The following is a 15,780-nucleotide window of genomic DNA, read 5'->3' as shown; positions in this document are numbered from 1 at the left end:
ACCAAAGCCCAGTTTTCGAGACTGGGTTTCTCTGTGTAACCAACCGTCCTGACTCGCTTTATAGACCAAGCTGGCCTCGAACTCACAGAGATCCGCCTGCCTCTGCCTCCCGAGTGCTGGGATTAAAGGCGCACATCTCCAAGAACTGGCCAGGACGCACTGAGTTTAATTAGGGTAGCTTTCGTGGCTATGGTAGGGGGTTATTTATTGGAGCATGAACAATTTACAAATGAATTTTTAATAGATTTTTTTCTAAACTCTCTCTCTGAACCCTAGCTTATTTTAACACAGGTGATACAGACCCCTTGGTTGTGTCATTGATTTCAGCCTTCTATGTGTCATCCTACCAACAAAAGTTCGGTCGTGTTATTCTTGTAATTAGGCCCTGCCTAATTAGATGACTCTGATCCATCTGCAGTGCATGGATATCTTCAGCAATGAAGCCTACTCCAACGTAGGTAACTTTCCCTCTGTGGTGTGCCTACCCTTAGAATTCTCTGTCTGGTACCTAACTATACATGTCTTTGCCAGTAGAGCTTGAAGGGCCTTAAACGCCTGAGATGCCTGTGTATCCCCACACTTTGTTCTCACAGCATCATGTCCTGGATGGTAGACTCTTCTATAAAATATGTTTGTATGGGTGTGAAAATGAATCTCTAAATGAATGGTTTCATTCATTAAAAAGAGGGGAAAATGCTCCTGTTCTGAGGGAACTGTACAGTCTTTGTAGGAAGAAGGAAAATGAATTTCACCGAACTCCATCTGTCATGAGGCACCTCACACAGTTGAACGCACCCTCAATTCGGATTGAGACCAGTAGCTTCATTCCAGATTTGGAAACTGAGTCTGAGATGTTAGGCAATGCTGACAAGGCTCGGCACTGTGGAGATTTACAAAGAACAGAGGTCTTCTTATCAGATTCCAGAGTGATGTAAGCTCCTGTAGGAGGTGGACAAGCCATGGACAAAAGCGTTGGAAGGCAGATGACCTAGCCAAGATTCTGGAGCCAGGCTGTCTGGTCTTGGATCCCAGCCTATCCATTTCTAGCGTGGACCCTTTGTTCTCTGTTGACCATTCCTTCACAGCCCAAGAGCAGAGCCTGGTACATGGTGTGTGCCTGATGTTGGTTGGATGAAGAAAAGGGAAAACCTGAAGTTGGAAAGGTCCTAGACAGGAAAAATTAGTACAGGCGAAGAAGCATTTTGGGTATGGTTTTGTTTTGTTTTTGAGACAGGCTTTCACAGTGTATCCCTGACTGGCCTGGAACTAGCTCTGAGACCAGGTTAGCCTTGAATGCTCAGATCCACCTGCCTTCAGAGTGCTGAGAATGAAAGCCTGTGCCACCCCCCACCCAGTTTGAGAATTAGTCTTAAAAGAGGAAGGGAAGGTATGCACACCTTTAATCACAGCACTCTGGAATTCAAGATCAGCCTGGTCTATATAATGAGTTCCAGGTCAGCCAGGGCTACATAGAAAGGCCCTGTCTCAAAAAGCAAAAACAAGAATCAGCAAGATGGCTCAGTGGGTCAATGCACCTGCTACCTGGCCTGACCACATGAATGTGATCACTGGGACCCACATGGATGAACAAAAGCACTGACTCTACAAAATTGTCCCCTGACCTACATACATATACCTTGGCACACACACACACCTATACACACTATAAATTTACTAAATAAAATTAAAAGGACTGCCATACAAGCTTGCTATGTAACCCTGACAAACTGAGTTTGACACATGATCCACCATGGAAGGAGAGAATTGTCAGGTCCAAAAGAAACTCAGTACAAGAGGCAGACTGTGGTGCCTATTAGCATACCAAACAAAGCATATGCAGGACTCCAGGTTCACAGTTCCTGTGGCTCCCTCAGCCCTTCTCACCACCTGGTACCCTAACCCTCTCCAGCCCGAGGCTTCTCTTTTCTCTTCACTTCCCTTCCCTTCCCCAGCTTCTTATTCCTGTATAACCCTGCCATTTCCATTTCTGCCACGCTCTCTCTCTACTCTCTTGGTTCTCTCCCCTCCGCTCCCTCCCTCCCTCCCTTCCTCACCCCTCCCTCCCTCCCCCCCTCTCTTCTCTCTGGTCTCTGGTCTCTCTTGCCCCTCTCCCTCTCTCCTCTCATAGCTTGGTTCAGTCTATTGGCCATGTTTAATTCACTGCTTTCTCTGCTCTGGACCATTCCAGATGTCTCTGGCTGTTCTCTCCCTCAAATCCACAATAAAAACCTTACTCTCTACCACACCTTGGAGCAGTCATGTCCTCATTTCATTCAAGAATTGACTCCTGAAGGGTGTCCCTGATCTCTACACATGCTTCCCTACACACACTTTAAGGCTACTGAGACAGCTCAGCAGTTAAAGGCACTTGCCACCAATGACAGCCTGAGTTGTCAAGAAACTCTGTGTGGTGATTTGAAGAAAATGGCTTCCAAAGGAGTGCCACTATTAGGCAGTATGGTCTTGTTGGAGGAAGTGTGCCACTGAGGGCAGGATCTGAGGTCTCTTTTGCTCGTTTCCTTCAGTGTGACTGTTAGTTCTGGTTGCTTGCAAGATGTAGCACTCTCAACTCCATGTCTGCCTGCATGTCACTATGTTCCCTGTTATAATGGACTGAACCTCTGAAACTGCAAACAGGTCACCCCAGTTTTAAATGTTTTACTTTGTAAGAGTTGCTATGGTCATGGTGTCTCTTCACAGCAATATAAACCCAAAATAAGACACCCTGTCTCAAGTAAGGCAAAGAGTGAAGGCACCTGCTAGCCTCTTCTGGACCTCACATGCACACACAAACACACGCATACTATGGTGGTCTGAATAGGAATGGTCCCCATAGACTCGTATATTTGAATTTCTGGTCTTTAGGGATGGCACTACTTGAGAGGGATTAGAGGGTGTGGCCTTTGTTAGAGTGGTTGTGGTCTTGATGGAGGAAAAATGTTACTCGAGGAGAGCTTTGGGTTTCAGAAGCCCATTTCAGGCCCAGTCTCTCTCTCTCTCTCTCTCTCTCTCTCTCTCTCTCTCTCTCTCTCTCTCTCTCTCTCTCTCTCTCTTCTCTCTCTCTCTCTCTCTCTCTCTCTCTCTCTCTCTCTCTCCCTGCTGCCTGTGGATTCAGCTCTCAGCTCCTTCTCCAGCACAAGTCTGCCTGTGTACTGCCATACTCCCCACCATAATGAAAATGGACTGACCTCTGAAACTGTAAGCGACCCCCAATTAAATGTTTTCTTTTATAAGAGTTAATATGTTTGTAGTCCCTTCACAGCAACCCAACACATACTAAGACATGCATAAACACAATAAATAGATAAATATGCAGCCCTACTGTGTATACAAAAGTGTACATGTTTATTTCTTGACTCAGTCCAGAGCCAGGGTCTTCAGTGGCACACCAGTAGTGACAAGGCTAGATCTTGGCTCCTAAATACCATTTTTCTGGGCCCATGTACCTCCACTCTCCCATTTTTAGTGGGCACTGGAGTTCAAACCTGGGAAGGATGCCGTTCTCCCAACTAAATATCACTTTCCAAACTGTCTCTAAAGCATTGGTTCTCAACCCCACAGGGGTTGCATATCAGATATTTACATTATAATTCATGACTAGCAAAATTACGGTTATGAAGTGGAAATGAAATAATGTTATGACTGGGGATCACCACAGCATGAGGAGCTGTATTAAAGGTCGAAGCATTAGGAAGGCTGAGAGCCCCTGCTTTAAAGGCTCCCAAGTAAAGCACCATTAGCTATATGTGGTTGTGCATGCCTTTAATCCCACAGCAGAGGCTTTTGGGTCCAGGCAGGACTACATAGTGAAACCCTGTCTCAAAAATAAATAAACAAGCACCCTAGGTCCTTGGAGAAATGATTGAGCCCTCAAGCTTGGGCAGGGAAGATACAAAATAAGCCAGAGATCTTGTGTCACAAAGAAAGGGACTTTTCAAGGGATGACAGTGGCATATTGTCTTAGGGTTTCTATTGCTGTGAAGAGACACCATGACTATGGAGCTTTCATAAAGGAAAACATTTAACTGGGGCTGGCTTACAGTCTAGAGGTTTAGTCCATTATGGTCATGGCAGGTGGCATGGTGGCAGGCAGGCAGACATGGTGCTGAAAAAGTAGAGAGTTCTCCATCTAGATCAACAGGCAGCAGAAGCAACTGTGTGCTACACTGAGTGTAGCAGACCTCAAAGGCCACCCCCACAGTGACACACTTCCTCCAGCAAGGCCATACCTCCTCCAACAAAGCCACACCTCCTAACAGTGCCCTATGGGGGCCATTTTCTTTCAAACCGCCACACATAACCAAAAAATATGTTTTGTGTGTGTGTGTGTGTGCATGTACCCCTGTGAGTCTAGGTGTACCACGTGCATATGTGCAGAGATGATGCCAGGAGAATGTGACTGTTCCTTGGAACTGGAGTTACAGACAGTTGTAAGTTGGCATGTGGGTGCAAGGAACTAAGCCTGGGTACTCTCTAAGAGTGGCAAACACTCTTGAGTCGTCTCCCCTCACCCCCTCCACACACACATCTGTTTTTTAGATGAGTCTCCTGTGGCCCTGGCTAAGCTAGAATTCACAATGCAGCCAAAGCCAGGCACGAATTCCTGGTCCTCCCGGCCCTCCTGTCCCCACCTCCCAAATTTTGGTTTTACAGATCTGTGCCACCATGCCAGGCTCCCAGCTTTTAGTGAGCAAAAGCTACCTTGCAGCAATTGGCTACTAAATGAATCCCTGAGTAAGCTGACTGCACTCTGGAGCAAGTCTCTAATCACCAGATGCTGGTTTCACAAAGAATGTCTGCATTTCAAACAGGTAAAAGAAACTTCTATGATGAAGCCATTTCTAATCAAGACAACCAGCATCTCAACTGAAGAAAAAAATTAAAAACCAGAACTGTGACCTAAGTAGGGTTGGTTTTAATCTCACTGATTATCAGCTAGAAACAGTCCTTTTGTCTGATTTACTGGGTTCTAAGGTCAGGGTCATTAACAAGGGCGATTAGACTGTTTTATTGCATCACACCTGCATAAATAAAGACTCCATTGACTCCTTTCATGCTTTCCTGTCAATCAAAAGTGAATTCCTTGTTAAAGGAGACTTCATACCTTCTGTTCCACATCTTCCTTCCCCAAGAGGGGTGTTGCATCATTGTGCTCCCTCCGGAATGTAACCAGAGTTGTACAGATACTACCCACTGTTTTATTTGATGCCCTTTATGCGTGTGTTTGTGGGGAATGTAGCAAACACACACACACACACACACACACACAAAGTACTGAAAAACCTGAGCATAGATTAAGGGCCAAGGAGATGGCTCGGTGGCTGAATGTACTTGTCTTGTGAGCCTGATGAAGGCCGGTAAAAAGCTGTATGTCCCATGGCCAAGTCTGTATTTCCAGCCCTCCTATAGCAAGACAGGAGGTAGGCAGGAAAAGGCAAGGCCTTTCCTCTGGTTCATTATTTTTGTTCTTTTTCTTGTTTTTCCTTAATTTTCTTTTTTCTTTTGGAGGGAGGTCAGGGTCTCCTATAGCCTAGTTTGACCTTGAACTTGCTAAGGAGAAGAGACTCATGATGCTCCTGCTTCTACCTTCCAAATGCTGGGGTTATAAGCGTGGACCACCAACCCTGGGGGCTCTGCTGTGTTGTTAAATCCCTGGTGCTTTGCCTAGTGGTTACACATCATAAGCATTTAGTTAATAGTTCTTTTAAAAAAAAGAGTTTATTTCTATTTGCATTAGTGTGTAAGGGAGTCAGATTTTGGTATTACAGACAGTTGTTAGCTGACATGTGGGTGCTGGAAATTGAACCCTTATCCTCTGGAAGAACAGTCAATGCTCTTAACCACTGAGCTATCCAGCCCCTAGTTAATAGTTCTTTAATTAATTATCAGGAATAATTTCCTTTTCCCTCTTCTAGCCCCAGCAGCTAAACTTATTATGTAGACCAGAGTGTCCTTCAATTTGCAGAGATCTGCCTGCTTCTGCTTCCTGAGTTCTGGGACTAAAGGCTTGTGCCACCATGCCCCAAGACTGCCCTTGAACTCATGGACCTTGGTCTGACAGCTGGGGAACCAACATAGGACCAAACCAGGCCCCCTGAATATGGGTGTCATCTTGGAGAACTGGGCAGTCTATAGTGCCTCTGGCAGTGGAACCAGGATGTATCCCTAGTGCATAAACAGACTTCTTAGTCTAGATACTGGGGGAAGTGGGGGGCGTGGGCTAGGCCCTGTCCTAATGACTTGACAGATTGTGATGATCCCTCTTGGAAGGCCTCACCCTCCCTGGGGAGTGGATGGGGGATGTGGAGGGGGAGAGAGAGGAAACTGGGATTAAAATGTAGAATAAAATTGTTTCTAATTTAAATAAAATTTATTATAAAAATGTGTTCTTAAGCAATTTAGTGTATTTAGTAGAGAAAATCTTTGTAAACATGGAATGCATTGGTGGGGAAGCAGAGACCTTTTTGGCAGAAAACTAAAAGGTTTGGGTGTTGGCTGATTTTTTTTTTTTTTTTTTTTTTTTTTTTTTGCTGTTGCTTGTTTTTTGAGACAGGGTTTCTCTTGTGTAACAGACAGGGCTGTCCTGGAACTTGGCTGTGTAGGCCAGGCTGGTCTTGAATTTAAAGATCTGCCTACCTCTGCCTCCAGAGTTCTGAGATTAAAGGCCTGTGCCACCACTGCCCAGCAAGGGTGGCTGCTTCTTAGTTTCTCCTGTTTCACAACCAGAGAAGACCTGATCGGCACTAAACTCTTGTTGGTTTGGTTGGTTAGTTTTATGTAGCAGAGGATGACCTTGAACTCCTGATTTTCCTCCTCTGCCTCTTGAATGCTGGGATTAGACCACCAGACCCATCAGCTTCTAAAGTCACATCTTCATTGGGGACATTAATGGATGGGTTCCAGAGGGTATGTCTGTCAATAACTGAAACTCTAGGCAAATCACTCCCCATCCTTTGCATTCTTGGAGCAGAACCTAAGGCCTCAAGAATCTAGGTAGCCACAAGCCCTTATAGGAACCTTAATGTGTGGGTTTGCATATCCAAGTTTTCTTCAAGTCCATAGCTTTCTTCACATTCTCAAAGGGACACAGTGGTTAAAGAGAGTTAAAAAAAAACACGTTGGTCCTGAGCCAAACACAGGTCTTGGGCAGGATGCCAATCTCTCCAGTAGAGGGCAGTGGTGCCCCTAGTCACTTTGACCTTGACCTTGATTATCAAGGAGTCCAGAGGTTGAGCAAGCCTGGCCTAACTCAAGGGCTCCAAAAGACAGCTCTAACCTTCCTTTGCTTCTCCCTGTGGGGGCCGCCTTTAAAATTCCATTTCTGACCCTCGGTCACACCAGAGTCCAAACCGCAGGGAACTCATTGGTTCCTCAGAGTAAACTTTTGACCAAATCACGCTTTGTTTTGTTGTTGGGACCTTAGGGAAAGGGGCAGACATTGTTTATGTCTCCACCTGTGGATTAGTCAGGGAACAGAACTGAGAGAATGAGTCTAGAGAGAGAAAGAGGATTCATTAGAATGGCTAGACCAACAATGGCTGTCTACCAACAGAAGGTCCAGGAATCCAGTAACTGTTCAGTCCATCGGGCTGGATGTCTCAGCTGGTCTTCAGTATATACTGGAAGCCTGAAGAAGTAGGCTCTAGCGCTAGTGAAGGAATGGACTTGCCAGAGAGGTTGAGAGCAAGCAGGCAAAGAGAGAGAGCTTTCTTTTTCTCTGTCCTTTATATAGGCTACCAACAGAAGGGGTGACCCAGAGTAAAGGTGGAGCTTCCCACTTCTAAAGATGTAGATTGGGGGCTGGAGAGATGGCTCAGCAGTTAAGAACACTGGCTGCTCTTCCAGAGGTCCCAAGCTCAATTCCTAGCAACCACATGGTGGCTCACAACCATCTAAGTTGCAGTTTGATGCCCCCTCTTCTGGGATGCAGGTATACACACAGAGCACTCATACATAAAATAATAAATACATAATTTATATATAAAGATTCAGATTCGCACTTGCAATGATATAAGTAAGAAAAAGCCCTTACAGGTTTACCCAGCCTCTTGGGTTTTAGTTCATTCCGGATGTAGTCAAGTTGACGAGAACAGCCATCACACCCCAGAACGAAATCGGGTCCTTTTTTCCTCAAGGGAGCCTTCAGTGACTGACAAGCATCAGAAGGATGGAGGGAGCAAGCCACATAGATAACTGGAGAGATTCTAAAGGGTGCAGAGAGGCGCGAATACAAAGACCTTGAAGCAGAAGCCTTCTGGGCTCTGCAGAGGCGCACGGTGGCTGGAGTAGAGCATGCAAGCCAAGCTGAGGGAAGTGCACAGAGGACCCTTAGACCAATTATGGCTTAAAATATATGTTAGAAAATATGTAGTTGGGGCTGGAGAGATGGCTCATAGGTTAAGAGCACTGACTGTTCTTCCAGAGGTCCTGAGTTCAATTCCCAGCAGCCACATGGTGGCTCACAACCATCTGTAATGAGATCTGGCGCCCTTTTCTGGCTTACAGACAACATACATGGAGGCAGGATGTTGTATTCATAATAAATAAATACTTAAAAAAATATATAGTTGGCCGGGCGCTGGTGGTGCACGCCTGTAATCCCAGCACTCGGGAGGCAGAGGCAGGAGGATTTCTGTGAGTTTGAGGTCAGCCTGGTCTACAGAGCAAGTTCTAGGAGAGCCTCCAAAACAATACAGAGAAATCCTGTCTCGAAAAATCAAACAAACAAACGAAAAAATGTAGTTGTAGAGTATGTGCTTAGCATGTGCAAGGCCCTACCTAGGCTTGATCCCCAGCACTGCATTCTCAAAAGAATATGTGCTTAGACAGAACATGTATTCCTTGTCATTCCCTAAATAACACAGTCTAATGTTCACAGTTTATGGGGCCAACAAGATGGCTAAGTGGCTAAAGGTGCTTGCCACCAAGCCTGATAACCAAGAGTTCAATTCCTGGGGCTCTAATGGTAGATAGCAAATCCTGATTCCCAAAAGCTGTCCTCTGTTCTCCACATGAGTGCTGTGGCATCTGTACATGTGTGTATCATAATACAATAAAAATAAATTAATGCAATAAAAATTTCACATAGTTTTTCACCATATTAAGCATATTAAGCATAAACAAATCTAGAGGTGTGAACAGGTTACATGTTCATCCTGCAATATTTATACTGGGGAACTTAAACTTCTATGAATCTTGGTCCCAGTGTTGGGGATGTCCTGGGACTACTAATTCCCATGGATGCTAAGAGATGACTGTCTATGCTTTTTAAGCCCCCATTTTTATCTCCAGCAGTGACCTCTCCCTGCTTGCTCTGCAAAGTCGCTGCAATGTTGACTTAGCCTGGGCTCCCTAGAAATCACGGCCTGAGGCAAAGCTTGCACACCCACGCTCTATTAGAGAAGAGGAAAGCAAATGAGGCAGGGAACTAGGGAATGAAAACACGAGGTGGTCCTGGAGCCAGCCACACATGCACAAGAAAACATAGCTGGGCTCTTATTCTCGCACAAGAGCGTCTCCAGGGAGTCCAGGCAGAGCCACAGCACCTCTGTCTCCTAAGAAAGAGAAGGTGTGGGGCTGGTTCAATGTGTAAGTGCTCACTGCTCAAGCGTGAATGAAGCATGAAGTTTATAACTCCAGAACCCACGTAAAGCCAGCCAGATGTGCTTTCACACCTCTGTAACCGCAGTACTTTTATGGCATGGGAGATGGGAGAGGGAGACAGGAGAATCCCAGAAGGTCATGGGGCAGCTAGCCTGGGGTGGCCAGCAGTAAACAATAAGACTCTTGTTTTAAATGAGTCAGGAAGTGAAGGGACGGACACCCAGAGTTGGCCTTTGACCTCTGCTTGCAGGTGGCACACGAATGATAATTAAAAAAAGTAAGACAGGAAGGAAGGAAAGAGAGAGATAGAGGGAGGGAGGGAGGGAGGAAGGAAGGAAGGAAGGAAGGAAGGAAAGGGCTGGGGAAAAGGCCCATTAGGTAAAATACCTTTGAAGGTACCAAAATGCGGGAATGTTCAATGAGTAGTGTTTGCACATGTCATATAATGCACACATAACTCACATCTACTAAAGCAGGGCATGCTTTGATCTTAGTTTAGCACTCTGAGGAGGCGAAGGCAGGAGACTCAGGAGTTTAAGGAAGCAAAACAAATCGGACACAGCCAGGTCAGTAAAAGCCTAGTGCCTCCATCACTAGAGTCAGCATCAGTGAAGTACCACTGGTGATGCTGGTAAGGATGCTACGCACCGAGTGACCGGAACCCAGACTGTCCAGAGTCAAATGCCGAAGGGAGTGAGCTTGAGCCAGACTGGGATGAAGGGAACCTGATCTGAGACAGTGAGTGCAGGCACTCCTCCATTTCATTTATTATTTGTTTTTGAGACAGGGTCTCATGTAGATCAGGCTGGTCTCAAACTTTCTATGGTAGCTGAGGATGACCTCTCCCATCTCCTAACTGCTGGGCTTGTGTGCCTGCACCACAACATCCTTTTTATGTAGTTCTGGGAATTGAACTTGAGGCTCACAAGCACTCTACCAACTGACTTCAGTGTGCCCAGCCCCACATGACATCATTGGGAGGTTTTCTTTAAAGTGGAACAAAGAGAAGCGGGAAGAGGGGTGGTCCATAGAGGGCTTGTTTTGCATGGGAGAAATAATCTCTTGAGTTTGCATGGGCAGGAGAATGATTCAGCAGAGATGGTAGTGATGATGATGATGGTGGTGGCAATGAGTGAGACAGAGAAGGAAAAGGAGGGAGAGAGAGTGAGAGCTAGGGAGGGAGAGATACAGGGAGGGGGGGAGGCAGGGGAAAGGAAAAAACGAGAGGAGTCTGGAAATTCCCAGAGGAAATACTGAGATTTGAGGTCTGGGGACCTGGAGGCAGGAGGTTTGCTTTTGAGTCAAAGAGAATTCTAGACATCTGGAATCTCCTCTCCATGGCTGCCTGCATCTCTAGGGCCCAACTTTTAAAGTCGGACGCTTACTTTTTGATGTGGTTACAATCCCCGAGCCTGCAATATGTTCCCAAGAGTATTTAATTAAATGGGAATCTGGTATGCATCTGTGACTAATTAATGCTGATCAAAAACAATTAAATATTAAATGTCAGTGCCGTTACCTGGTTCCTCACCAATAATTGCAAAAGGCTGAATGTAATTATCAAGTCCTGACCCCATGGGAACCAAATTCATGTTAAAATAACCAAAGACTGAAACGGGGCTAATGAAAGGGTGGGCTTTGTGAATTTGAAAATGTACCTTAGGGTGGGGGTGTAGATCAGTGGCAATGCAATTACCTAGCTATGCATGGGGGAGGGGTGGGGCTCCATCCCCAGCTCTGCAAAACAGCAACAGCAACCACCCCCTCCACACATATAAGCAAATGTACCTGTTTGAAGCGATGAGATGCTAAGCAGCAGGGCAGCCAATGGTGTTTCTGAGAGTTCTATTCCTCTCACGGATCCCCTCTCTCACAGAATGGAAACTCCACTCATCAAGGCAGTAAAACATGGTTTTTAGATTTGTTTTTATTGTATACGTGTGAGTATTTACTTGCATGTGTATTTATGCACTACCTGTGTGCAGCACCCACGGAGGCCAGAAGAGGGCATCAAATCCTCTGGAACTGAAGCTATAGGTGGTTGTGAGCAGCTGAGTGGGAGCTGGGAATCAAACCTGGGTCCTCTGTAACAGCAGTCAGTGCAGTTAACCTTTGAGCTATCTCTACAGACAGCAGTACTTTTTTTTAAAGTACCAGCATTAGAATGGTTTTAATTATGAGATGAGAAACATGATCATTCTTGTGAGTAGCTAATAAGTTGCACACTCAATATAAGAAGCATAATAACTATGTTAATACCATATTAATATGAATAATAGAAAATATGTAGCATCACATAACATACATATCATATAATCTATAAGCACAGATTCTAATGTTACAGAACACATGAATTTTATATTAGTTCATTTTTTTTATTATTTATTTTTAAATTTAAATTAGAAACAAGGTTGCTTCACAAGTCCTCTCCATTTCCCTCCCCTCCTCCCATGCCCTCCCCCTAACTCCCCCCTACAGTAAGCACTTTTGACAGTCCTCTTTATGGTTAAAAAAAAAGTCTTCAGATGCTGATGACTGTTTCGTGAGCTAGACAGTGATTTGATCAGGTGTTTAACAAGGACTTGTTTTGGGAAAGTTCCATGCTAAGCTCTGGGGATAAACACATAGAGACTGTAAAATATGAATAAAATGAAATAAAATCAAAGACCTGCATATAATAAACTCTGTCTTAAAGATCTAGGTTAAAGTCTAGCCTGACGTTTCTCAGAGCGTTCTCAAATGACTTGGCAGTTGACAAAGAACCTTGGGGAGTACTTAGGGGGATATAGCTCAGTGGCAGAGTATGTGACCTGCCTGTCTGAGGTCTTACGTTCAACGTACCCCATGTCCCCAATAGGAGAACCTAGAGACTTGTCCCTGTGATCTGTGTCCACTAGATAAGGGCTACTCTCTGTTATTTTCCTATTTCTCTTGTTTCTTCTCAATTTTCCTCATCCAATTGTTGTTGCTGGAGGCAGGATCACTAGATGTAGCCCATAAGCACAGGCTGGCCTGAAACTCAAGAGTTTTTCCTGTGTCAGCCTCTACATGCTGGGATTACAGGTGTACGCTATTGTTTGCTTTTGTCTGACTTCCTTCCTTCCTTCCTTCCTTCCTTCCTTCCTTCCTTCCTTCCTTCCATTTTTGAAACAAGAGTCCCAACTAACATCAGACTCAGTTTCTAGGTGTGCTGGGGTGACACTGACCTTGATCTCCTACTCCTTCTGCCTCTGCCCCCTGAATGCTGGGGTTGAGGGCATGCACCACCAAGACGGCAGTTACAATCCTAACCCTCTGGAGGTGATTTTTTTGTTTTGTTTTTTAAGAAAGCAGCAGTGGCTTTAGTTTATCATCTCAAAGCCGCAGGCCAGGACAACCACCCCTACGGTTCTATTGAGAGGAAAGTTAGAGCTAGTGGACCCCACAGATAGCCTACTCCCCAGGAGAACAGTGTGTTTATGGGGGTGAGGTTCGGGGACAAAGACCCAAAGCAATGGCTTGGAACTCCAGTGCAGCTGAGATCCGGAAAAATGAGTCACGCCCAGCAGACCAGCAAAGGGATGGGTGGAGGAGAGAGACTGTGTCTGCAGCCAAAACAAAGAGAGTTGAGAACCAAGAAATTTCTGCACCAGGAGTAGCACGGTGGAAAAACAAGGAGGTGGTCGGGAAAGGTTCCAGAGACAAACCAGGGGTGTGTGCTGTGGCTGTGCCTCACATTCTGGCCCGGGCTTGATGCGCCACTCCCAGCCATGTAAAGAGATGTCAATGGATGGGCAGTCTGAGGGCTCCTCCACAGCCCTTCTCAACAGGGAGGAGTGTGCCCGGAGTGTAGCTCAGTCGGTACAGCGCTGGCCCAGTGTGCACCAAGCCTTGAATTGGTCCCCAGCACTGCATAAACTGGGTGTGGTGGCAGGAGCCCTTCAGAAGTTCAGAGTCATCTTCTGTTATAAAAAGGAGAGGAGGGCAGTGGTGGCACAGCCTTTAATGCCAGCCCTTGGGAGGCAGAGGCAGGCAGATCTCCAGTTAGAGGCCAGCCTGGCTTACAGAGTGAATTCCAGGACAGCCACAGCTACATAGAGAAACCATGTCTCGGAAAAAAAAAAAAGCCACAATCTTTTTGGGGCTGGAGAGATTGCTCAGAGGTTAAGAACATTAGCTGCTTTTCTGGAGGTCGTGAGTTCAATTCCCAGCAACCACATAGTAGCTCACAACCATCTGTAATGAGATCTGATGCCTTCTTCTGGTGTGCAAGCATGCATGCAGGCAGAGCACTGTATACATAACAAATAAATACATAAATAAATCTTTTTTTAAAAAGGAGAGGAGACCAGGGCGTTGTTGGCATGTGCCTTTAACCCCAGCACTCAGGAGGCTGAGGCAGGGGGATCTCACACACAGAGAGAGAGAGAGAGAGAGAGAGAGAGAGAGAGAGAGAGAGAGAGAGAGAGAGAGAGAGAGAAAGAGAGAGAGAGAAGCTGGAGAGCCGGCTCAGTAGTCTGAACATGTTCTCCTCTTCCAGAATGTAAGAAATAATAAACATGAGGCTTCACTATCCAGTACCATAAAACTGACAGTCACAGCAAGGAATTCCAATTTGTTGTTGCTTGGTTTATTTGGTTTTGTTTTTTTTGAGACAAGACAGGGTTCTCTGTGTAGCCTTGGCTGTCCTGGAACTCACTTTGTAGACCAGGCTGGTCTCTAACTTACAGAGATCTACCTGTGTCTGCCTCCTAAATGCTGAGATTAAAGTCATGCACCTCCATGCCCAGCCTGGAATTTAAATCCTTTAATCTCCCTCACCTTGTATGCAAATATTTTAATCATACCCTCCACCCCTAGTTTATAACACAAAGACCCTGCGACATTTTTGGAACACAAGTGAATTAGCCCTTTCTCTTTCCTTCATTCCTAGGCTCTGATTCTCCAAAAACTAGTCAACCTCAGAAGACTGTTGAGGTCAGACCCCAGTCAGTAGGAAAAGACAGTCACTTCCTTAGAAAACAACCAAGTATCCTTCTTGAGCCAATATTCTTGTTTTTTCAAACACACACTCTTTCTGTGTATCCCTGACTGTTCTGGAACTCACTCTGTAAACCAGGCTGGTCTCAAACTCAGAGATCTGCCTGCCTCTGCCTCCTGAGTGCTGGTCTTAAAGGCATGTCCCACCAACACCCAGCCAAAACTTTTTCTTTTTTATGACTTATTTTTATGTGTAGGAGTTTTTTGCTTGTGTATATTTATGTGTGCCTGTAGAAGCCAGAAGAAGGTGTTGAATTCCCTGGAACTGGAGTTACAGGCGGTTGTGAGTCACAGTGTAGGTGCTGGGAATGGAACCACTGAGACATCTCTCCAGCCCTTAAAATAAAATAATCCTGAAAGAATTGCTTGGCCACACAAGCAAAGTGACATGGGTCTGTATCACCTGCCAGTTGTCTGTCTTGAAGCCCCAGTTTCTTTGGTTTTTTTTTTTTTTTGAAGGATGTATTTATTTATTGTGTGTATAGTGTTCTGTCTGCATGTATCCCTGCAGGCCAGAAGAGGGCACCAGATCTCATTACAGATGGTTGTGAACTGATGCTGGGAATTGAACTGAGGACGTCTGGAAGACTAGCTAGTGTTCTTAATCACTGAGTCATCTCTCCCCAGGAACTCCTGTTTCTATAGTTCATGTTTTCGCTGGTGTTTAATGGAAAAGGCGCAGAAGAAAAAGGAGCTAGTGTACAATACACCAGGCACCTGAGGTTTTTGTTCCTTGGGGTTGGGTGGCAACAGAACCCTGCAGAAACACCATGCTATCTGATCACCCACAGAGCATGAATCTACCTGACAACAATTTATGGATACAGAATTAGTGTCAGCCACTTACTTCCTTTAGATTCATGAAGGGAAGGGGACTTTGCTTGAGGTAGAATGTTTATTCTTGTCTAATGTCCATGGTAAGATTCCCCCTCCCCCAAAAATGCAGCTACTACCTTAGTTCCTTTGTTTTTTAATATGTTAGTCATTTTTAACCTTAATGCCTTGTTTTGTGTTGATTTGTTTGCTATGAGGCTGAGTTTTTAACCTAGAGCCTTGAAATACCTATAATCACACCGAACTGTGCACCAGCCCTCTAAGATCTGACTGTGTGGGACATCCCACCGGAGCCTCGAGGCAATGGAATAAGGGGTGCGAATG

Source organism: Mesocricetus auratus, unplaced genomic scaffold, assembly GCF_017639785.1.
Source record: "Mesocricetus auratus isolate SY011 unplaced genomic scaffold, BCM_Maur_2.0 Super-Scaffold_100014, whole genome shotgun sequence".
Classification (NCBI taxonomy): domain Eukaryota; kingdom Metazoa; phylum Chordata; class Mammalia; order Rodentia; family Cricetidae; genus Mesocricetus; species Mesocricetus auratus.
The sequence above is the reverse complement of the archived record's forward strand: the minus strand, read 5'-3'. Positions refer to the sequence as shown.